Source organism: Anomaloglossus baeobatrachus, chromosome 2 (assembly GCF_048569485.1).
Source record: "Anomaloglossus baeobatrachus isolate aAnoBae1 chromosome 2, aAnoBae1.hap1, whole genome shotgun sequence".
In the NCBI taxonomy this organism is placed as follows: domain Eukaryota; kingdom Metazoa; phylum Chordata; class Amphibia; order Anura; family Aromobatidae; genus Anomaloglossus; species Anomaloglossus baeobatrachus.
Genome location: NC_134354.1, coordinates 624736032 through 624762336, shown reverse-complemented (window position 1 = coordinate 624762336; position 26305 = coordinate 624736032).

The window sequence follows — 26305 nt, the reverse complement described above, 5'->3', positions numbered from 1 at the left end:
TAGCATGCGGTTCATTAACTAACTAATCTGGTCTTTTGCTACATATGAGAATTAATTTGAGAGAGGCAGGACTGCTGATGAATACCCCACGTGTTGTGAGAAACTGATACAAATTCCAGCTCAAACTGAGCGTTGTGTGTTTGTGGATCTTTTCTATAAGGCAGTGTTATATAAGCTTCTTTTCCAGCTGCAGGGCTGACTATAGCATTTAGTAGTAGACTGCATTCAGGTTACATGCTTTTCAGCTCTTCTATATACTCTTTGTAGCAGTAAATCTTTATTTTAGTGTTGTTTTTCCAATTCACTATAGTAAGAATTTTATCATACGCATCATTTACTGACAATAGATATTTGCAGATTCTGAAAAATACTATTAAACATTGAATAAAAATGAAAACTATAAAAATAAGACTTAATAGACTTTGATGACTGTATAAAAGGAAAACTACTTAATACATGCCAGGCTTTCACAGAAAACCACAGGGATGTAAGAATATAAAATGTTCAAACAATCTTTTGTGTCTTTCTTCTTTTTTATTTTTCTCTAGCTGCAGAACCTGCCTTAGCACCTTAGACATATGTGTTTCTTTGTGACACTGGGTCAAGGGGCTGCGTCTTCACAAGGTTGTTTCTATGGAAACAAGACAAGAGGATGTTTTTAGCATGATTTGACATCAGAAATAGCAGGAACAGAAAAAACACACAAAGGTTCCAGTGGCGAACCGCACACACACACATATATATATATATATACAGTCATATGAAAAAGTTTGGGCACCTCTATTAATGTTAACCTTTTTCTTTATAACAATTTGGGTTTTTGCAACAGCTATTTCAGTTTCATATAGCTAATAACTGATGGACTGAGTAATATTTCTAGATTGAAATGAGGTTTATTGTACTAACAGAAAATGTGCAATCCGCATTTAAACAAAATTTGACCAGTGCAAAAGTATGGGCACCTCAACATAAAAGTGACATTAATATTTTGTAGATCCTCCTTTTGCAAAAATAACAGCCTCTAGTCGCTTCCTGTAGCTTTTAATGAGTTCCTGGATCCTGGATGAAGGTATATTTGACCATTCCTGTTTACAAAACAATTCCAGTTCAGTTAAGTTTGATGGTCGCCGAGCATGGACAGCACGCTTTAAATCACCCACAGATTTTCAATGATATTCAGGTCTGGGGACTGGGATGGCCATTCCAGAACATTGTAATTGTTCCTCTGCATGAATGCCTGAGTAGATTTGGAGCGGTGTTTTGGATTATTGTCTTGCTGAAATATCCATCCCCTGCGTAACTTCAACTTCGTCACTGATTCTTGCACATTATTGTCAAGAATCTGCTGATACGGAGTTGAATCCATGCAACCCTCAACTTTAACAAGATTCCCGGTGGCGGCATTGGCCACACAGCCCCAAAGCATGATGGAACCTCCACCAAATTTTACTGTGGGTAGCAAGTGCTTTTCTAGGAATGCCGTGTTTTTTTGCCTCCATGCATAACGCCTTTTTGTATGACCAAACAACTCAATCTTTGTTTCATCAGTCCACAGGACCTTCTTCCAAAATGTAACTGGCTTGTCCAAATGTGCTTTTGCATACCTCAGGCGACTCTGTTTGTGGCGTGCTTGCAGAAACGGCTTCTTTCGCATCACTCTCCCATACAGCTTCTCCTTGTGCAACGTGCGCTGTATTGTTGACCGATGCACATTGACACCATCTGCAGCAAGATGAAGCTGCAGGTCTTTGGAGGTGGTCTGTGGATTGTCCTTGACTGTTCTCACCATTCTTCTTCTCTGCCTTTCTGATATTTTTCTTGGCCTGCCACTTCTGGGCTTAACAAGAACTGCACCTGTGTTCTTCCATTTCCTTACTATGTTCCTCACAGTGGAAACTGACAGTTTAAATCTCTGAGACAACTTTTTGTATCCTTCCCCTGAACAACTATGTTGAATAATCTTTGTTTTCAGATCATTTGAGAGTTGTTTTGAGGAGCCCATGATGCCACTCTTCATAGGAGATTCAAATAGGAGAACAACTTGCAAGTGGCCACCTTAAATACCTTTTCTCATGATTGGATACATCTGCCTATGAAGTTCAAAGGTCAATGAGGTTACAAAACCAATTTAGTGCTTTAGTAAGTCAGTAAAAAGTAGTTAGGAGTGTTCAAATCAAGAAATTGATAAGGGTGCCCATACTTTTGCACCGGTCAAATTTTGTTTAAATGCGGATTGCACATTTTCTGTTAGTACAATAAACCTAATTTCAATCCAGAAATATTACTCAGTCCATCAGTTATTAGATATATGAAACTGAAATAGCTATTGCAAAAACCCAAATTGTTATAAAGAAAAAAAGGTTAACATTAATAGGGGTGCCCAAACTTTTTCATATGACTGTATATATACAGAGCCACAATACAGTTTCCTTTACTTTGTATACGATGTTCGGGATTGGGAGCCCCGCCCGAACATTTTGTAACGTTCATGTCGGAGATAACACGAACTTGCGTCCGAACCCCGAACTTGGACTTTACAGTTATGTGATGGGGCGGGAGAGCTGTAAAATAAAGAATATAGTTAAAGGTAAGGTATTGCGTTTTTTTATTTTTGTATTAAAAATAGTGATTATGAAATCACGTATTTTTAATACAAAATGAAAATCACAGCTTATTTAGTTTTAATTTAATTCTAATTTTACTGGAGGCACTGGGGGCTGCCATGGATTTGCTGTGTGTGTAACGACAGTTACTCACTCCTTTATGGCAGCCCCTGTGCATAGAGAATAGTGGTCGGGATCTGACCCCATCATTTACGTTACAGTGGGCGTCTGCTGTGACCTGGACGCGCCCCCTGGGCTGTCCAGATCACAGCAGAAGGAGGAGATCAGCGCGATCATTGTGGAGCTCACAGCCATGCTGTTTGCTCCAGTTTACCCCTGTTAACCACAGATATGTGAGTATAGGCCGCCTCCCCTCCCCTCTCCTCCCCTCCCCCCATTACCGTCTCCGATGACACCCCATCCCAATCTCTCTCCAGCCCCCGCTCTGCCCCCGCTACTGCTAACGCCGCCCCTCCCCCCGCCGTTACCGTCTCCGATGACACCCCCTCCCTCTGCTCTCCCCAGCCACCGCTCTGCCCGTCGCCGCTGCTGTGTGTGTGTGTGCCACTGCATGTGAGTGCCGCCGCTGCTACCGCTGATACTGTATGCACGGCTGTGTATCTAATCCTCTCCTGTGTAATACTGTATGCACGGCTGTGTATCTAATCCTATCCTGTGTGATACTGACTGCACGGCTGTGTATCTAATCCTCTCCTGTGTGATACTGTCTGCTGAGCCGTGTATCTAATCCTAACCTGTGTGATACTGTCTGCTGAGCCGTGTATCTAATCCTATCCTGTGTGATACTGTCTGCTGAGCCGTGTATCTAATCCTATCCTGTGTGATACTGTCTGCTGAGGTATGTATCTAATCCTATCCTGTGTGATACTGTCTGCACAGCTGTGTATCTAATTCTCTCCTGTGTGATACTGTCTGCATGGCTGTGTATCTAATCCTATCTTGTGATACTGTCTGCATGGCTGTGTATCTAATCCTCTCCTGTGTGATATTGTCTGCACAGCTGTGTATCTAATTCTCTCCTGTGTGATACTGTCTGCATGGCTGTGTATCTAATCCTATCCTGTGTGATACTGTCTGCACGGCTGTGTATCTAATCCTATCCTGTGTGATACTGTCTGCTGAGCCATGTATCTAATCCTGTCCTGGGTGATACTGTCTGCTGAGCCGTGTATCTAATCCTATCTTGTGATACTGTCTGCATGGCTGTGTATCTAATCCTCTCCTGTGTGATACTGTCTGCACGGCTGTGTATCTAATCCTATTCTGTGTGATACTGTCTGCTGAGCTGTGTATCTAATCCTGTCCTGGGTGATACTGTCTGCTGAGCTGTGTATCTAATCCTGTCCTGGGTGATATTCCTGCTGTCCTTGGTGACACTTAAGACATTTCTGGTCACCAACAAAATGGCTGTGGACTATGTCCCTGCATGTCATTCTCTGTTATGTGTTGTAAACACTCAGATTGGGAGGGGGGAGGCGTGCCATCACACACAGGAGAGCACACTCCGCCCACTTTACTGCAGCTGTAATCTGAGTTTTTTCTACAGTTAGATTTCTGTAGGATTTCAGAAGCTGCTCCCCCTAGTGTTTAACAGTGGAAACAGTGGAAAATATAAAAAAATTTTTTTTTATATTTTGCTCAATTAAAAAAAATAATATTTAAACAAAACATTAAAATATTATTACTTTACATTTTTTCAGTTATTGATTTTTTTTTTTTTCTGACGATACATTCCCTTTAATAATAAACATTGTCATTATACTTACAGGTCCCGCAAAGCGTCCTGCAGACTGTGTCTCTTCTGCTTCAGGGTCCGATCATTGCTGTGCCCCCTGGGTAACAACCACTGACTACAGGACCTTCCATGACGTCATAGCCATGTGACCAATCTGGTGTGAATGTTGTATTACCTCATGGGTTACAGACTGGTTACATGGCTAAAACGTCATGGAAGGTCCTGTAGTCAGTGGGGTTACCCGGGGGTACAGCTGACCGGCCTCAACTATGCACTCGGGTGAAGTCTCTGACAGCTCTCAGCTGAGTCTGTGTGAGCAGACCTGTGTTTGTCTTCTCGCACAGATGTATCAGAGCTGAAGATGCTCGCCCACCTTGGATTACGTATGAGTTTTTGGTGGGGGTAATAAAGATAGAGTGCTAAATGTCTTCTCTTTTATTTCTAATAAAATATTTTTTTCTCTGTGTTGTTGTGTTATTTTACTGTTAAAATAACACAATCACAGACACTGTCACAGAGTGAGCGTCTGTGATTGGATGCTGGAGTAACCTGAAACCAGCCCATACATTCTAGCATCTAGAATGTGTGGGCAGATTCAAGGTTACTCCAACAGCCAATCACAAACACCAATTCTGTCTGACAGCGTATGTCATTGGCTGTTGGGTCCCTCACACATATAGTAGTGTAAAAATAAATAATTAAAAAAATGATGTAGTGCTCTGCAGTAATTTTGATTCTCAGTGCAGATAAAGCGGACGGCTACTAGCTGCCACCCCCATCTGCCTGGCTTTACCCTGGCTGGCAATCAAAATACAGGAAGTCCATTATTTTTTTTTTAAATTATTTAATTTCTCAGCGTGGGATTCTCAGCGTGGTAAGGCAACATTTAGAGACTCCATCTTTATTGTAAAAAAATCCTTAAGGCCTCGATACACACAACGATGTATCTAACGATATATCGCTGTTTCCACGATGGAAAATACTCACCAAATTGTCCATCGTTGACACGTCATTCATTTTCAAAAAATCATTGATTATTGAGGACGCAGGTTGTTCGTCGTTCCCGAGGCAGCACACATCGCTATGTGTGACACCTCGGGAACGACGAACTACAGCTTACCTGCGGCCACCAGCAATGAGGAAGGAGGGAGGTGGGCGGGATGTTACGGCCGCTCATCTCCGCCCCTCCGTTTCTATTGGGTGGCCGCTTAGTGACACCGCACGAACCGCCCCCTTAGAAAGCAGGCGGTTCGCCGGCCACAGCAATGTCGCTAGGCAGGTAAGTCCATGTGACGGCTCCTAACGATATTGTGCGCCACGGGCAGCGATTTGCCCGTGACCCACAAAAAACGGGGGCGAGTACACTTGCTAGCGATATCGTGTGTAAAGCCCCCTTTAGTCCGACATAGTCCACAGGTAGAGTAATGTCAGCTCTGCTTCATCGCTCTGTGCAGACAAGCTTTTATACAGAGCGAGAAGCAGGCAGAGCAATGTCAGCTCTGCTTCATCACTCTCTACAGACAAGTGTCTCTACAGAGCGAGAAGCAGGCTGACACTGATGGTATGATTCCACTTGCATATGACTCGTGCGAGTCTCGCATTGCTTCACCCCGCATGGCACACACTCTCCTGATAGGAGCTTCCCAGCTGCATGGAAATACATGCAGCTGATCCTGTCAGGAGACTGTGCTGGGTGATACTGATGCGAAACTCGCACAGTGACAGTCAAAGTTCAATCGAGTCCATGAGCCATGGACTCGAGCAGACCCTGACGTTACCGCGAACACGGCTGATAGCCTAAGACTGCCAAGTGACAGCAGTGCAGTGAATACCCCAGGAAGTTAATGAACGGACCCGAAAGCAGAAGCGATCGGGAGACAGCGGCTGCGTGGGTCTGCCAGTTGAGTCGCGAGACCTGTAAGTATAATCATAATTTTTTTTAATAGTGTGCTTGTTTTTACAGCCCCTGGACCCGAACTGTAACACAAGCTTTCCAGGCTCGTGTTCGGGATTGTGTGCACGAAAACTATGTGTTCGGCACGGACCTCGAACTTTACAGTTCGGGTTCACCCATCACAAGGCCGGCTCCAGGTTTTTGTTGGCCCCGGGTGAAAGAGTCTCAATGGGCCCCATCCACACACAAACTCAGATATGTACATGTACAGATTTGAAGACAAATTCACAAACATACAGTACAGACCAAAAGTTTGGACACACCTTCTCATTTCTAGAACAACTGTTAAAAGGAGACTTTGTGCAGCAGGCCTTCATGGTAAAATAGCTGCTAGGAAACCACTGCTAAGGACAGGCAACAAGCAGAAGAGACTTGTTTGGGCTAAAAAACACAAGGAATGGACATTAGACCAGTGGAAATCTGTGCTTTGGTCTGATGAGTCCAAATTTGAGATCTGTGGATCCAACCACCGTGTCTTTGTAGAAAAGGTGAATGGATGGACTCTACGTGCCTGGTTCCCACCATGAAGCATGGAGGAGGAGGTGTGATGGTGTCAGGGTGCTTTGCTGGTGACACTGTTGGGGATTTATTCAAAATTGAAGGCATACAGAACCGGCATGCCTACCACAGCATCTTGCAGCGGCATGCTATTCCATCCAGTTTGCGTTTAGTTGGACCATCATTTATTTTTCAACAGGACAATGACCCCAAACACATCTCCAGGCTGTGTAAGGGCTATTTGACTAAGAAGGAGAGTGATGGGGTGCTACGCCAGATGACCTGGTCTCCACAGTAACCAGACCTGAACCCAATCGAGATGGTTTGGGGTGAGCTGGACCGCAGAGTGAATGCAAAAGGGCCAACAAGTGCTAAGCATCTCTGGGAACTCCTTCAAGACTGTTGGACTGCTAGATAGACTGTTGGAAGTGCATTTCTGGTGACTACCTCTTGAAGCTCATCAAGAGAATGCCAAGAGTGTGCAAAGCAGTAATCAAAGCAAAAGGTGGCTACTTTGAAGAACCTAGAATATAAGACATATTTACAGTTGTTTCACACTTTTTTAAGTATTTCATTCCACGTGTTTTAATTCATAGTTTTGATGCCTTCAATGTGAATCTACAATTTTTAGAGTCATGAAAATAAAGAAAACTCTTTGAATGAGAAGGTGTGTCCAAACTTTTGGCTCACACAGGTCTGCAGGGGGCCATATAGTACTGGGGGCTCACACAGGTCTGCAAGGGGCCATACAGTCCTGGGGGCACACACAGGTCTGCAGGGGGCCATACAGTATTGGGAACTCACACAGGTCTGCAGGGGGCATACAGTACTGGGGGCTCACACAGGTCTGCAGGGGGCCATACAGTACTGGGGGCTCACACAGGTGTGCAGGGGGCCATATAGCACTGGGAACTCACACAGTTCTGTGGGATGCTGACTGCAGCGTTGTGGCTTGTCTTTTCTCTCTTCAGCTGTGGGACGAGGGAGCTAACTCCGCCCACAGATTAACTTCCTCCTGCATGCCGCTGCGTGCTGCCACTGTGTGAGTTTAAAGAGCCGGCAGCCAGCAAAGTCCCTGGAAATCGGCCTGAGTGCCGCAGACTAGACAGAGAGTGGGCCCCCATTCTGTCCAGGGCCCCGGCACTCTCCCCGGTGCGCTGGGTGCTCACGCCGGCCCTGACCTATCACTATTTGCCAGAATTTCACAGCACTGTTCTGAGATTGACATCATATGCATCAGTCTCTGTCAGAAATAAAGATCTTAATCTAACATTCTCTTTAGGAAGTCAATTAACCTACCGATATTTTTTGGAGTGTGGAATGACACCGGGGGCATCCTAAAGAAAATCTGAAAAAGGGAAACATTCAGGCAGACATGGAGTGTGGTTGAATTAATTCACTGCATAGTTTAGTTTACTTATCTATGTTGCTTTTTTTTTTTATAAAATATATAATTTTATCTGAATGGGGAAATTTTGCATGCAGTATAAAAAAAATTTAATCTTGTCCGGTTACATTTTCCCTTTACTAAATCCCGGTATAGCAAAGAGGTTGTACATAAAACATGACTATTGCTAATATAATAGTAAGTCTATTACTAATTAATTTCCAATTGCAAAGCTCTCTTAATAGTTTGAATGGAGTAGTAGCTTTGAGATCCCAGATGCTCAGTAATTTTTATTTGCAAAAAGCTTTGAAGCATCATCACAGGCAACAGTCTCCTCCTCCCATATACAGTATATTGGTGCTATATACTGGTGCGTTGCTGGTCCCAGCAAATTCCTCTTTCCTCTCCAGTCCTGTTTTTCATATCCTTCTTATCTTTTTAGTGTGGTGTTCAGCCTTTGTGAAGGGGTTGGCAACTACTGAATATCCCTGGCTAACTGCTACGTTACATATTGAAACACATATTTACCTTCCATTACTGTTATGTTGTATGACTACTCATGGCATTACTGTTATGTTGTGTGACTACTCATGGATACTTGAGACAGAGCAGCTTCATCTAAAGCATGAAGGCTGTGATCAGTGACCATTGATTGACTGTAGCAAAGTTGACAATGACTACTGGGAATCGCAGTGCCGACATTGCAAGAGTGGCACTGGTCCAAGATAACTGTTTGTTTTTCATATTATGTGAGACTCAAAAGCAGTTAAGAGGGAATTACCCAGTAGCAGATGACCACTTTCACCACATTATGATCAATGCAGTGAAATATGAGACCATTTTCTACCATGTGAACAGTGATGAGCCAAAATTTTATGGGCGGGTAGTAGCTCTCTATGATGTGCATACCTGAGGGCTTGTGCGCACGTTGCGTAATTTCATGTGTTTACGCAGTGCGTTAAGCACTGCAGCGTAAACGCATGTGTCCTGCGTCCCCAGCACAATCTATGAAGATGGTGCATAATCCGTGCGCATGATGCTTTTTTGAACGCACTGATTTGAGGGTCAAAAATTTGACAACATCACTGCGTTTAAAAATGCAGCATGTCAATTTTTCCGTGCGCTTTGGATGCTGCTCCCACTCTGTCTATGGGAGAGACAGCATCCATAGCGCATGAAATCAGCATTTTTTTCTGCAGAAAAACTGCATCCATGACGCAGCGTTTCTGAAGCGATTTGAATCGCACAAGAGCTGTCAAATTACTGCAGTAATTTCTGCAGTGACACGACGCAACATGCGCACAAGCCCTGAGTCATGCCTTGTTTTCAGGAATCGATCCGGTGACCACTTGCTGTGGGGTTGGTTTCCTTCCCTGTTGAGCCATTGCCTAGTTGGTTTCTGTCCAAATGCTGATTCTTCTTTTGGTTTGTGTTGTCCGGTGTTCTCACTTGCATATTTTGTCTATGTCCTATCATATCCTGGGTGGGGCTATGTCAGAATTCCGGGATTTCCAGTTCTCTTTTGTAAGAGCTTGCCCTCTGTTAACATGGAGTTTGCTGTTCTGTTGCCCTACTTCCTGTCCATCTGTTTAAAAGGCCGCCCCTAAGCTTAGTCCAGTGCCTGAGTATACTGCTTGCTGTGTACTCCTGCTTTGCTGCTCTTGGTTCCTGATTGACATTTGGATCCTCCTGAAAAACAACCGACACCGACTCTGGACTTCACCTGGTCTCATCAAGCTGTGCCCGGACTCCGTCTGCCGTCTTTGGTCAGCACTTCTGCCCGGTTCCTTCCGGTTCGTAACCACTCTGGACTCTCATCTCGTACGGACATTTTTGGACTATACCTATTGCCCTTTGTGTCCCGGCTGCTGCGCATTTAGGCCTTCTGGGGTGATTGCCAGACAGTCCCTGTATAGGGGTTCGCTCTTGGTGGTCTCCCTGGGGGAGTCCGGTGCGTGGCCCCGGGAATTCCCTTCGCTCCGATCCTGGAAGGTATTTCCTGTGTTTTATGTTCTACTGTGTTTCTGTTCCGTTTATGTACATATTGTTGGTTACATATTATAAACATCTCTGCACCAAGAACTCGTCTCTGGTTGTCATTGCCCTAACGCAATCGAAATCCTCAGTACATACAATAGTATTACATTATACTCAGGAGCATAAGAGAATTTCGCTGGGGCAATGACTGAGACACGAGTAGATCAGCTTTTTTCCATGATTAACTCCTTGCAGCAGGAGATGGAGACGGTGCAAACTAAGCTTAGAGATGTGGAGGTACAGCTGGGCCATGATCACCAGGTACTGGGTCCGGCTATTCAGGATTTGCGAACCAGAGTGGAGGCTCAGGAAGCTGCCCCCACTACGTCCGTATCAGCTGCCGGTATGCCTAGGTTACCCCCATTTCGTTTCAGTGGTGATCGTAGTCAGTTTCGTGGATTTGTTAACCAGTGTATACTGTTTTTTGATGCACATGCTGATTATTACCGTTCTGACCGGTCAAAAGTGTTATGTATAATCATGTTGTTAACCTCACGAGCACTGGCTTGGGCTAATCCTATGATAGAGAATCGTGATATCCGTTTAAATCACCTGGATGACTTTCTGACAGCAATGGCGCAAATGTTTGATGATCCGAATCGCCGTGCTACCGCTGAATCGGCTCTCCTTTCCTTACGTCAGGGAAAGCGGTCTGTCGTTGAATATGCCACTGAGTTCAAGAGGTTAGTGGTAGACACCGACTGGGGAAACAATGCGTTATTGTCAGTTTTCAGAAAAGGTTTGTCCGGTACCATCAAGGACGAGTTAGCTCGTTCCGAATCTCCAGGGGATTTTGAACTGTTTCTCCAACACTGTGTGCGTATCGATACCCGCTTGACGGAACGTAGACAGGAAAAATGGGCAGCTGTAAACCGGGTAACCAACCTTGCGTTTCCTTCCAGAGAACCCGCTCTCAGGACGCCACGGGAGGCCGAGGATGTTCCTATGCAAGTGGACTCTCTGCAAAAGCGAGAGACCAACGAACGTCGTGAACACCGGCTCCGTGAGCGTTTGTGTTTCTATTGCGGTCAATCGGACCATTTCCTGATTGACTGCCCAAGACGTCCAAATCGCCCAAATAAGGTATTGGCAGCCATGGCAGAGTGTGACAACACGGACGCTGAGTCCGATATCTCTGAGGCAAGTGGACACCTGGATGCGGTATTTCCTTTGACTGTAATGTCAACTTCACCTAAGGACTCAGAAGGGAAATACACCCATTGCTCGCTTCCCATTCAGATACGGTGGGAGGGACAGTTAATTCCTACATCTGCTATGATAGACTCTGGGGCAGGGGGAAATTTCATGGACTCTTCTTTTGCCAGGAAACACGGTATCCAGACTCAACAAAGATCCTCACCAGTTACCATGGAGACGGTAGACGGATCTCCATTAGTTTCTGGACCAGTTGATCGGGAAACAGTACCCCTAGAATGTGTGATGAAGCCAGGTCAGCAGGAGACCCTTGTTTTCATGTTGATTTCTTCTCCCCATTTTCCGATAATTTTAGGAATTCCGTGGCTACGGTCTACAAATCCAGTCATCGATTGGGAGACTAAAGAAATATCCTTCCCACCGCAGAGTGGTCCGACCATTAGTCCAACTGTACCGGTTCCAGTAACACCGAATGCGGAGGGCACTATACAGGTACCTGTTCTACCCCCGGTTTATCATGACTTCGCTGATATATGCGACAAAAGAAAAGCAGATCGGCTTCCCCCGCATAGACCGTATGATTGTCCCATAGACTTACTCCCAGGGGCGGAGATCCCGTTTGGTCATGTCTACCCGTTGGCGGCACCAGAGTTAGAAGCACTAAAGGATTACATCGATGAAAGTCTAGCCAAGGGATTTATTCGCCCTTCTACCTCACCAGCAGGGGCACCCATCTTTTTCTTGAAAAAGAAAGAGGGGACTCTGAGACCTTGTATCGACTACCGGGAACTAAATAAGATAACCATCCGGAACCGGTATCCGTTACCGTTGATTCCTGAGCTATTGGAGAGAGTCCAACAGGCAAAGATATTCACTAAATTGGATCTCCGTGGGGCATATAATCTACTCCGTATACGTCCCGGGGACGAGTGGAAGACAGCGTTCAGATGTCGGTATGGACATTATGAGTATCTAGTGATGCCTTTTGGACTTTGTAACGCTCCTGCGGCTTTCCAACACCTAGTCAACGATATTTTTAGGGATATAATGGACCAATTCATGGTGATTTACCTGGATGATATCTTGATCTTTTCTGATTCCCTACAGGAACACCAGGAGCACGTCAAGACAGTACTTACCCGTCTGAGGGATAACCACCTGTATATTAAACTGGAGAAGTGCGAATTCCATTGCTCACAAATACAATTTTTAGGATATGTCATCTCTCCTCAGGGACTGAACATGGAGTCTGGCAAGATACAAGCAATTCTAGACTGGCCGGAACCGGGAAACATCAAGGAGGTACAACGCTTTGTCGGTTTTGCCAACTTTTACAGACGCTTTATCCGTAACTTTTCAGAGATCGTCCGTCCTATCACTCTGTTAACCAAGAAAGGACAGAAGTTTGTGTGGTCTGCCCAGGCCCAGGAAGCTTTCAATCGTCTCAAGGTTTGTTTTACCTCAGCGCCAATACTAATACACCCGAATCCCGCACTCCCCTTTATTGTGGAAGTCGACGCTTCCGATTATGCATTAGGGGCTATCCTTTCCCAAAGGACTGGGGACAAGAGTCTCTTGCATCCGTGTGCTTTCTTTTCTCGCCGGTTGTCCCCTGCAGAAAAGAACTATGACATTGCGGACAAGGAATTGTTGGCGATTATTTCAGCTTTTAAAGAATGGAGACACCACTTACAGGGAGCTGCGCAGCAAGTGATAGTACTCACAGATCATCGTAACTTGGAATTTCTTAAGTCTGCCAGGTGCCTGTCTCCACGGCAAGCCCGTTGGAGCTTATTCCTTAACCAGTTCAATTTTATCGTTACATACCGTCCAGGTTCACGTAATGGGAAAGCCGATGCCTTGTCCCGAATCCACGCCATGGACTCCGTGCCTGGAACCCCGTCTCAGACCGTGTTATCAGATGCCAATTTCATTGGAGTAATCCAGGACCAGGACTTGTGGAAGGACATCAAGCTGGCCTATGATGGTGACGTATTTCTTGCTGCCCCCCCCGAATGATGTGACTCTTGTTCTTCGGAATGGTGTGTGGTTGAGAGAGCGACGTATTTATGTCCCGGAGGCCGTAAGACTTCGGGTTCTCAAGTTGGTCCATGACTCCGTGTTGGCAGGTCATAGGGGGGTACAGAAGACGCAGGAATTTCTGAGTCATTTTTTCTGGTGGCCAACCTGTTTAAAGGATGTAAAAGACTATGTCCACTCATGTGTGGTTTGTGCCCGGTGCAAGGTCCCTCGTGTGGCTCCTACGGGACTCCTTCAACCGTTACCCGTTCCATCTCGCCCTTGGGGATCCATCTCAATGGATTTTATTGTGGAGTTGCCAGTCTCAGGCGGTTACAATACCATTTTAGTGGTGGTGGATCGGTTGACGAAAGCTGCTCACTTTATTCCGTGTACCGGTCTTCCCTCAGCCGCAGAGACAGTGGATTTGGTTATCCAGAATATATTCCGATTGCATGGGGTACCAGATGAGATCATCTCTGACCGAGGCGTGCAGTTCACGTCTAAGTTCTGGAAGGGGTTTTGTTCGGCACTCCAGATTGATGTCTGTTTGTCTTCTGCATACCATCCTCAGACAAATGGGCAAACCGAACGGACTAATCAAACCCTGGAGCAGTACATACGATGTTATGTCAGCCCCATCTGCAGGACGATTGGTTGAAGATGCTTCCTTTGGCGGAGTTCTCGTATAACAACACTCAGAGCAGCTCCACTAAGGTAACGCCCTTTTTCGCTAACTTGGGTTACCATCCGAATGTTTTGCCTAGGTCACCGGTTGCGATTTCGGTGCCAGCGGTGGAGGACAGATTGACGGAGCTACGACAGAATCTGGAGGTTTTAAAGGACACTATGGCTTCGGCTCAGGAGCGTTACAAGAAGTCGGCGGACACTCACCGGAAACAGGCACCCATGTATAAGGTAGGGGACTCGGTGTGGTTATCCACCAAAAACCTGAGATTGGGTGTTCCTTCGCAGAAGCTGGGGCAGAAATTCATCGGTCCGTTTAAGATCACCGGGATCGTGAGCCCTGTGGCCTGTCGGCTGAGGTTGCCGCACCATTTAAAAGTACACCCGGTCTTTCATGTTTCTCTAATCAAACCCGTTTCCCCTAATACGTTTCATGGTCGTATCGTGCCTCCTCCTCCGCCTGTGATGGTTGACGGCGAGGAGCAGTTCGTGGTTGAGGACATTATTGACTCCCGGCTTCATCGGCATCGGCTTCAGTATCTGGTACGTTGGCAGGGGTACTCCCCCGAGGACGATTCCTGGGAACCTGTGGGTAACATTCAGGCGCCCCGGAAGGTTGCTCAGTTTCATCGGCGGTACCCGGGCAAGCCAGGCCCTGATCCGTCCTGAGGCCGTTTTTTGGGGGGGGAGTACTGTCAGAATTCCGGGATTTCCAGTTCTCTTTTGTAAGAGCTTGCCCTCTGTTAACATGGAGTTTGCTGTTCTGTTGCCCTACTTCCTGTCCATCTGTTTAAAAGGCCGCCCCTAAGCTTAGTCCAGTGCCTGAGTATACTGCTTGCTGTGTACTCCTGCTTTGCTGCTCTTTGTTCCTGATTGACATTTGGATCCTCCTGAAAAACAACCGACACCGACTCTGGACTTCACCTGGTCTCATCAAGCTGTGCCCGGACTCCGTCTGCCGTCTTTGGTCAGCACTTCTGCCCGGTTCCTTCCGGTTCGTAACCACTCTGGACTCTCATCTCGTACGGACATTTTTGGACTATACCTATTGCCCTTTGTGTCCCGGCTGCTGCACATTTAGGCCTTCTGGGGTGATTGCCAGACAGTCCCTGTATAGGGGTTCGCTCTTGGTGGTCTCCCTGGGGGAGTCCGGTGTGTGGCCCCGGGAATTCCCTTCGCTCCGATCCTGGAAGGTATTTCCTGTGTTTTATGTTCTACTGTGTTTCTGTTCCGTTTATGTACATATTGTTGGTTACATATTATAAACATCTCTGCACCAAGAACTCGTCTCTGGTTGTCATTGCCCTAACGCAATCGAAATCCTCAGTACATACAATAGTATTACAGGCTATTTATACTCTTCTTTCACCAGCCTTCTTCACTGGCTATACTCCTAGATGGATGGAATTGTGGAGTCCCAGCTTTACAGTTAAGCATATTCTTGCTGAATTATTTTTTATTGCTTTTCCCTTCAGTTTGTTTGTGAGTTTCCCTTCCTGGTATTCTTCCCATTCTGTTATATTTTGGATTTGGGGAGGTTTCCATATTTTGTGAAGTTTATTAAGTTTCCACTGTTTTTCTCCATCTTCCCTGTATGACTTTGTGAACACTTTATTAGCCCTGTGTCTCATCCTCTGCTTGTGTGCACTTGCTTTATGGTTATTGTTGTTTTGTGTTATACTTTGCTTATAGTTGTGGGTGCAGTCAAGGACACTCAGGGTCAGGTGACCATGAGTGGGGGCCCCATTATGTAATCTTAGGATGCCAACCTCCATGGTCAGGCAAATCAGGGTCAGATTTTGGGCCACTCCTAGTCTGAATAGGAATCTGTGGACTGCTGGATTCACACTTCTCCTGGTTTGTTCATTCCAATGTGAGTGATAGGGTTCAGCCATAACATTATAGTCAGCCTATTACAATGTGCTGGAGCGTCAACATGGATCCTGTTAAGGGTGCTTTACACGCTGCAACATCGCTAGCGATAGCTAGCGATGTCGTGCGTGATAGCACCTGCACCCGTCGTTCGTGCAACATTTGGTGATCGCTGCCATACTGAACATTATCGCTATGGCAGCGTCACACGCACATACCTTTTCAGCGACGTCGTTGTGACCGCCAAACAATCCCTCCTTCAAGGGGGAGGTGCGTTCGGTGTCATAGCGACGTCACTGCGGCCTCACTAAGCGGCTGCCCAATAGCAGAGGAGGGACGGAGATGAGCGGCCGGAACATGCCGCCCACCTCCTTTCTTCCTCATTGCCGGTGGATGCAGGTAAGGAGATGTTCGTCGTTCCTGCAGCATCACACATAGCGATGTGTGACGCCGCAGGAACGGCGAACAACCAGCGGCATGCACCACCAACGATATTATGAAAAGGAGCAACGTGTCAACGATCAACGATTTTTTTCGTTTTTGCGATCGTTGATCGTTACTCCTTGGTGTCACACGCTGCGATGTTGCTAACGGCGCCAGATGTGCGTCACTAACGACGTGACCCTGACGATATATCATTAGTGATGTTGCAGCGTGTAAAGCACCCTTTAATGTCTTGGCCACACAACTACAGTCTGTGTCCCTGGAAGTGGTGGACATCAAGTGCAATAGAAACATGTACATTTTATTGCTACAGAGATTTTGGTCCATCTGAACCTAAGGGGTACTTTGCACGCTGCGACATCGCAAGCCGATGCTGCGATGTCGAGCGCGATAGTCCCCACCCCCGTCGTAGCAGTGATATCTTGTGATTGCTGGCGTAGCGAACATTATCGCCGGCTTCACACGTGACCCGCCTCCTTCCTAAGGGAACGGGTCGTGCGGCGTCACAGCGATGTCACACGGCAGGCGGCCAATAGCAGCAGAGGGGCGGAGATGAGCAGGAAGTAAACATCCTGCGCACCTCCGTTCTTCCACATTGCAGCCGGGACGCAGGTAGGAGATGTTTCTCGCTCCTGCGGCTTCACACACAGCGATGTGTGCGGCCGCAGGAACGAGTAACTACATCGTACCTGTCGCTGCATCGGCATTATGGAAATGTCGGACCCTACACCGATGATACGATAACGACGCTTTTGCGCTCATTAAATCGTATCAAAAAGGATTAGCACACTACGATATCGACTGCGACGCCGGATGTGCGTCACTTTCAATTTGACCCCACCGACATCGCACCTGCGATGTCGTAGCGTGCAAAGCCCGCCTAAGGTAAAATTGCCGAACTGCTTAGACGGGAATAGATGTAAATTTTTTATTTGTTCTTCCTCAGGCAATTGTACTTCGTCCTTTCTCTTCTGGGTGTGAGAACTAATGAGTGTGGATTGTTTTTTCTTTGCTTAGTGGGGACCCGAAGGCCTGGGCATTTTCTTTGCCTGAGGACTCTGGCATTTTCTTCTGTTGAGGTGTTTTTCTCAGCACTTGGCCTCATAAATGTTGACACTGACAATGCCACTTTGCTGAATCCAAGATCTGCAAGCTGGTTCAGGGAGATCAGAGAGTTGAAGATTACTGCTCACAGTTCAGACGTTGGGCAGTAGAGACCTACTGTAACAACTCTGCTCTTTAGAGTCAGTTTTGTCAGGGCCTTTGGGTCAGATTAGGGACATGGAGGCTTACAGTCCTAGTCCACAGTCCCTGGAGTAAGTTAGGACACTGGCTGTTCATTTGGACAGACACCTGAGAAATAGAGACACATTTTACCCCTTCACACCCTGTTGATTTTCTATTTTTTGTTTGTTGTTTCCTCCTCTTCTTCCAAGAGGCATAACTTTTTTTTACTTTTCCATCAATATAGCCATATGTAGGCTTGTTTTCTGCAGGATGAGTTGTACTTTTGAATTAAACCATTAGTTTTACCATCTAAGGTAAATACAGTCAGGGCCAGAAATATTTGGACAGTGACACAAGTTTTGTTATTTTAGCTGTTTACAAAAACATGTTCAGAAATACAATTATATATATAGTATGGGCTGAAAGTGCACACTCCCAGCTGCAATATGAGAGTTTTCACATCCAAATCTGAGAAAGGGTTTAGGAATCATAGCTCAGTAATGCATAGCCTCCTCTTTTTCAAGGGACCAAAAGTAATTGGACAAGGGACTCTAAGGGCTTCAATTAACTCTGAAGGCGTCTCCCTCGTTAACCTGTAATCAATGAAGTAGTTAAAAGGTCTGGGGTTGATTACAGGTGTGTGGTTTTGCATTTGGAAGCTGTTGCTGTGACCAGACAACATGCGGTCTAAGGAACTCTCAATTGAGGTGAAGCAGAACATCCTGAGGCTGAAAAAAAAGAAAAAATCCATCAGAGAGATAGCAGACATGCTTGGAGTAGCAAAATCAACAGTCGGGTACATTCTGAGAAAAAAGGAATTGACTGGTGAGCTTGGGAACTCAAAAAGGCCTGGGCGTCCACGGATGACAACAGTGGTGGATGATCGCCGCATACTTTCTTTGGTGAAGAAGAACCCGTTCACAACATCAACTGAAGTCCAGAACACTCTCAGTGAAGTAGGTGTATCTGTCTCTAAGTCAACAGTAAAGAGAAGACTCCATGAAAGTAAATACAAAGGGTTCACATCTAGATGCAAACCATTCATCAATTCCAAAAATAGACAGGCCAGAGTTAAATTTGCTGAAAAACACCTCATGAAGCCAGCTCAGTTCTGGAAAAGTATTCTATGGACAGATGAGACAAAGATCAACCTGTACCAGAATGATGGGAAGAAAAAAGTTTGGAGAAGAAAGGGAACGGCACATGATCCAAGGCACACCACATCCTCTGTAAAACATGGTGGAGGCAACGTGATGGCATGGGCATGCATGGCTTTCAATGGCACTGGGTCACTTGTGTTTATTGATGACATAACAACAGACGAGTAGCCGGATGAATTCTGAAGTGTACCGGGATATACTTTCAGCCCAGATTCAGCCAAATGCCGCAAAGTTGATCGGACGGCGCTTCTAGTACAGATGGACAATGACCCCAAGCATACAGCCAAAGCTACCCAGGAGTTCATGAGTGCAAAAAAGTGGAACATTCTGCAATGGCCAAGTCAATCACCAGATCTTAACCCAATTGAGCATGCATTTCACTTGCTCAAATCCAGACTTAAGACGGAAAGACCCACAAACAAGCAAGACCTGAAGGCTGCGGCTGTAAAGGCCTGGCAAAGCATTAAGAAGGAGGAAACCCAGCGTTTAGTGATGTCCATGGGTTCCAGGCTTAAGGCAGTGATTGCCTCCAAAGGATTCGCAACAAAATATTAAAAATAAAAATATTTTGTTTGGGTTTGGTTTATTTGTCCAATTACTTTTGACCTCCTAAAATGTGGAGTGTTTGTAAAAAAAATGTGTACAATTCCTACAATTTCTATCAGATATTTTTGTTCAAACCTTCAAATTAAACGTTACAATCTGCACTTGAATTCTGTTGTAGAGGTTTCATTTCAAATCCAATGTGGTGGCATGCAGAGCCCAACTCGCGAAAATTGTGGCACTGTCCAAATATTTCTGGACCTAACTGTATATAAAAGCCAGCTTACCCCAGTCAGTTGTCCGGTTAGATGGCTGTAGACTCAGGAGGGAGGGGTGGAAGCACATCCAGAAATCAAGGTAAAAATAAGGGTTTTTCATCCAGCGTATCACTCTAATAAGTGGTCTTTGAATAAAAATATAACTTTTATTTTAGTAGAATAAAAAAAGCCATCTTGCATATATCTGACAGACAAAAAGTATTCTTAGATCTTAGCTTCAGACAATGCGTTTTGACGTGCTTGACATCTTCATCATGGCCATGCAGTTTGTTTGTGAGTTTCCCTTCCTTGCATTCTTGCTATTCTGTTACTTTTTGTATTTGGTGGGTTTTAACGTATTATGTGGTCTTTTGGGTTTCTTCCATTTTCCTCCATCTTCTGTGTGACTGTATAAACACTTTCTTAGCCCCCTGTCTCACTCTCTGCTTGTGTGCACTTCCTTTATGGTTTATTGTTTTGTGTTATACTTTGTTTATAGTTGAGGGTGCAGTCAAGGACACTCAGGGTCAGCTGACATTGAGTGGGGGCACCATTGCGTAATCTTAGGGTGCCAAGCTCCATGGTCAGACCGATCAGGGTCAGATTTAGGGCTTCTCCTAGTCTAAATAGGGACCTGTGGTTTTCAGGGTTCATAGCTCTTCTGGTTTGTCCACTCCTGTTTGAGTGATAGCGCTCAGTGATAATGATTTGCTACCTAAAGTAAGTACTTTACTTTCATATAAGATAATTTGTTTTATATGTATATATATATATATATATATATATATATATATATATATATATATATAAAATCATATGCACCCAGTGTTAAGGCCCCGTCACACACAGAGATAAATCTTTGGCAAATCTGTGGTTGCAGTGAAATCATGGACATAGGGGCACTTTTCACACTACGACATCGCAAGCCGATGCTGCGATGCCAAGCGCGATAGTCCCCGCCCCCATCTCAACTGCGATATCCTTGTGTTAACTGCCGTAGCAAACATTATCGCTACGCATGGACTCACCTGTCCTGCGACCGTCGCTCTGGCCGGCGACCCGCCTCCTTATTAAGGGGGCGGGTCGTATGGCGTCACTGCGACGTCACACGGCAGGCGGCCAATAGGAGCGGCGGGGCGGAGATGAGCGGGATGTAAACATCCCGCCCACCTTCTTCCTTCCGCATATCCTACGGAAGCCGCAGTGACGCCGGTAGGAGATGTTCCTCGCTCCTGCGGCTTCACACACAGCGATGTATGGTGCCGCAGGAACGAGGAACAACATCGGACCGTCGCGTCAGCGTAATCATGGATTACGCTGACGCTGCACCGATGATACGATTACGACGCTTTTGCGCTCGTTAATCGTATCATCGAGCCTTTACACACTACGATGTCGCATGCAATGCCGGAAGTACGTCATTTTCAATTTGACCCCACCGACATCGCACCTGCGATGTCGTAGTGTGCAAAGCCCGCCATATTGTTGCATTTGTACACAGCCACAAACCTGGCACTGATTGTCCACAATTTCACTGCAACCACAGATCTACCACAGATCTACCACAGATCTACCACAGATCTACCACAGATCTGCCACAGATCTGCCACAGATCTGCCACAGATCTGCCACAGATCTGCCACAGATCTGCCACAGATATATCTCTGTGTGTGACAGGGCCTTTAGTCTCATTCTGACTAAAAAGCAGAGCTTTTTGTCAATGTATGTGCATATATTGCTGCTTCTGTTTGCCCTCTCTCCTCAATTTGCATTGCTAATCAAGTCTGTAATTGTATTAATAATAAAAGATAGAAATGATAATACTTAATACAGCAGTGACAACTTCATTAAATCCATCTAGATAGCGCAGAAATGTCCGAGTCATCTTCATTTTGCAAGCATAAAAAGTTTGAATTTTACTTAACTAAAATGTATCCACGTCGCCCATCGATATCATCAGATAGAAGAAAGGGAAATAAATGAATGAGCATGGCAATCTAGAATGACAATGTTAGCAATAGAAGCTATTTTTTTTATATTGGCTTATGTTTTAAAAATTCAATTCAACTTTTTTTATGTTTCAGACAATATTAAGAAGTTAATATAATGGTGATAAGATATCTCACATGAGATGTCACTCAAGCTTCTGAGATTTCTGACTATACTAGAAAAAGACAACTGAATATCTGCAGGATAACCCCCGTGGCAGCTGTTATGATCTCCATTTTTGGGGGTCACCCACCCTTTTCAGAAAAAAATACAATTTTATATATATTATTAAATCCTTTTAGCAATAACCTGTGTCCTTATGCTTGGGTAGAAAAACCTGGCACCATAATAGTGGGCCTATCTGGATAATAGGATGAGCAAACACATTTAATAAATAGCGTTTTTTAAAATACTTTTAGCAAAAAAAAAAATCTACTACATATAAAACCCACGAAACAATATTATTTTTATAATGCTCAAAACAAAAATTGAAAAAGTAATTGATATTCTGCATGTAGGATGAAGGGGACATGGATTTCAGGAATGCAGTGTCCCTCCTTTCATCAGGACGCAGCTAAAATTAATAGACAGTGAGTGCTCATTAGCTGCTCATCTTTCCGGCGCGTTGTGCATCCATAGTGACATTCAAGGGCATGGAAGTCACTGTTCATGAATTAAAAATCACCCTAAAGAGATGGCATTTCATAGATAAATCAAATGAACCAATGTCATTCTCAAGGTAACATTAAAAAAGCTCTTCATTAAAAAAAAAAAGAAAGAAAAACTGCCACCATTAAATAAAAACATTCAGCTTATAATTTACAGAAAAGAGTGACAAAAATTGACTTGTTTCAATTCAACCTCATAATATTTCATCTTTCCTGCATGGATTGTTACCTGTCTCTTGAGTCTATGCTTCTTCTAATACATGACAATATCCTGCTGACTTTAGGAGCAGCTGATTGACATTACACGCTGTTATTCTGCTCATCTTCTCCAAGGACACCCAGATACTTTTCTCCTAGTTTTACCCCCCACTATATATGATACATACAAATTATAACTTACATTTATCCACATTATCTGCTAAGTATATTCCCATGCAGTAATTAAGGGTTATGTGTAAAGACTTGTGCATCAGCTGAGTGGTGCATTAATGAGATAATCGGTATACAGAAGTCTAACAAGTAGTAAAGATAAACCGTATTGCAAACAATACAAGAAGAGCAGCGCTCACCATACGTAAAAGCCAAGTAGTTGAAGTCTGTTAACAACAAACAGGCAGTGTGAGAGCTCACAGGGTGCGACCAGACATGTTCTAGTGACACCCTGTGAGCTCTCATGCTGCCTATTTGTTTTTAAGGGACTTCAATAAACTACTTGACTTTTACACACGGTGAAAGCATCACCTTTTGTCAGTGTGATAATATACTCACTGTTTTCTCAGTTTCCAGCACCGATTCGGTCCTTCTCCGAGTCATATGATGGCTCTTGTAACTCTCTGGATCACACTGGGCTCTATGTCTGTGCTAGAAGTCTCTTTTACAGTGTAAGTCTATGGAGTGTCAGAACAAAGCTCTATAGGCTTACATTGTAAAAGCTACTTCCGGCCCACACATAGCCTATAGTAAGAATCGCCGTCATGTGCCTCAAAAAAGGACTGGAGTGATGTTGGACAATGAAGAAGTTGGTCATTGGTGTGTATATTAACATATGTATACTACACTACAATATATGTACATTTACACTGCAAAGTTAACATGATCAATTATCTTGCTATTTAAATGAACTACTGATCACCTGATAAACAAGTAAAACACTATTCATCAGGTGAAACTGTGGCACCCCTGAGTCTTCAGTCGACACATGGTACTGCACCTCACCAGAGGTGCAGTACTCATCCTGGCTAAGGAGCAGGTCATTGCCGGTGAATGAGCACAATCCACCACAACACACAGTCAGATGCCCCCCCACTGGGACTGGGCTAGGGTAGAGACTTGGGGGGTGGCCATCACTAATGTAGTGGATCCTCTGCTCACTAATTCAGGAACCCGGGGGGGAGGAGCTTGTCACAGGGGAGCAAGGCGACACACACACTCAAGCAGTGGGAGTTAGACGCTGACACTGGATAGTGCCAGACACGGAACAAGTGAGACGTGGGCAGAACACGGTCGCTGAGGGGAGAGCTGCGCCATAGCTCCCTCAGGACCGAGTGCACACTACAGGGTGCGGAGTCCTAGGCTGGTTGGCACTTCACGTCCCGCCAGCAGAATCCACCAGGCAGAGGATTTCAAGTCTTCTGGCCAACACCAAGCGCCCGGGGCACAGCAGCATATAGAGCCAGGAGTCATGACAACATAGCAGCACCAGTAACGGACTGGTGCTGCCTGCTAGACAGGACAAGAACTGGGTCCTTTAAAGAACTTGGGTCCCCGCTTGGCTTTAGGCCGCAGGGACTCACACAACACAGCGCAAGAAGGAAGGACTCACAGAACGAAACATCGGTTCTGGCCTCCAAACTATCCGGGATTGGCTGGGGACCATCACAGCGGAGTCTGGCAGTCCAAAGGCGGTGACATCGCAGTGAGTGAAGAACTTTAACTGCAACCACTGTGTCGTTCAGTCCTTCCTGCGCTCCTTTAATAGAGTGCACTACTACCCCAACCTCCCTGTGGGCCGGAGATCTACCTGTGGAGAGCTGTACCAACATAGCTGCACTACCATCTGCTCTCAGGGGAAACATCTTGCAGCAGCAGCTCCTATTGTAGCCGCACAACACAGGTGGCATCACGAATAACTACCATCCCAATCATCATCCTTCCCTTTATTGACACCGCCAGGGTCACGGAACTGGGCCAGGCCGCTGTGACATCCCCATCCCTACACTGGCCCGGTGACGAGTAACCCCCAAGACCCTGTGGGCGCGTCAAAATGATCAGTTGTGCAGCTTAAAATATGATGAACCATGAAGATTATGGGTGCACAGCTAATGTTGCAAGTAATCAACAACAGGGATGCTGGGTCCTGCATGAATAAACAGACAACAACTGGGGAGAAGAAAGCTCATGCATAATGGACGCGCAAACCGCAAAGTGAGACCAAAATACTGGAATTGTAAGTAGAAAAATATGAAATTAATTGAACAAACCCTACACACACAATGTATTAAAATCACTTAAAACCATGAAACATCAAAGTCCCACATCTCTCATGCTGGTAATAGGGGGTACCGCCCTGTACAACCATTCAGTGTGCAATATGTAAGCAGATTTTAATCAGAAAGTACATTATGCGCATAAGGTAATCCCTATACATACATGAAAACTCATAGAATCTGAGTGACCGGGAGCAGACCTAATAGGCAGTCCCCAATGTTAGGCTGAATAAAACACTGTGTGGAACCCCCAATGTGGTAAAAGGAGGATACCTGCATGTGACACAAGACAAAGATGGAGGGATGTAGGGGGTAACCAATGACCACAACATATGGTATATTATTCAAAATTGAAAGGCATGAAACATAGCTCTATATAAAACAAAAGAAGGTATACAGGGCAACCAATGACTACACATATGATATATCATTCAGATGAAGCATGAAGAAAAATAAATTCTGTATATATATATATATATATATATATAGAAAAAACAAAAAGCCAGCACCAAATGTGCACTACAGCACTAAACATTCCAAACTGTACTTATTATAAAAAAAAATTTGAGATTTTTGGCAAAAAATTGCAATTTCTTGAGCTGCTTCGCCACGTCACGGCAAATCTCATTTGAAGCAGTCCTACACTAAAATATTTTTATAAAATGTGCCATACGGCCTCACATATGAATAGTAGAACTGCTCTTAGCAGCACTCACCTGGTCTATTTCAATCCCGTACCCATGACTGAGTCATGGCTGTGGGCGGGACAGGTCCAAGCAAATGCTGCATGAAGTAAATAGCCTGTGGACAAAGCCTGATGACTTAATGTGAACAGTCACCAACCGCCAAAATCCAGACAGATGGAATACATCCCAAATTGGGGTGCATAGCAAGGTGGAGGTCAACCACCAACCAATTCAATGAAGAAAAAACAAAAAGCCAGCACCAAATGTGCACTACAGCACTAAACATTCCAAACTGTACTTATTATAAAAAAAATTTTGAGATTTTTGGCAAAAAATTGCAATTTCTTGAGCTGCTTCGCCACGTCACGGCAAATCTCATTTGAAGCAGTCCTACACTAAAATATTTTTATAAAATGTGCCATACGGCCTCACATATGAATAGTAGAACTGCTCTTAGCAGCACTCACCTGGTCTATTTCAATCCCGTACCCATGACTGAGTCATGGCTGTGGGCGGGACAGGTCCAAGCAAATGCTGCATGAAGTAAATAGCCTGTGGACAAAGCCTGATGACTTAATGTGAACAGTCACCAACCGCCAAAATCCAGACAGATGGAATACATCCCAAATTGGGGTGCATAGCAAGGTGGAGGTCAACCACCGACCAATTCAATGAAGAAAAAACAAAAAGCCAGCACCAAATGTGCACTACAGCACTAAACATTCCAAACTGTACTTATTCTAAAAAAATTTTTGAGATTTTTGGCAAAAAATTGCAATTTCTTGAGCTGCTTCGCCACGTCACGGCAAATCTCATTTGAAGCAGTCCTACACTAAAATATTTTTATAAAATGTGCCATACGGCCTCACATATGAAT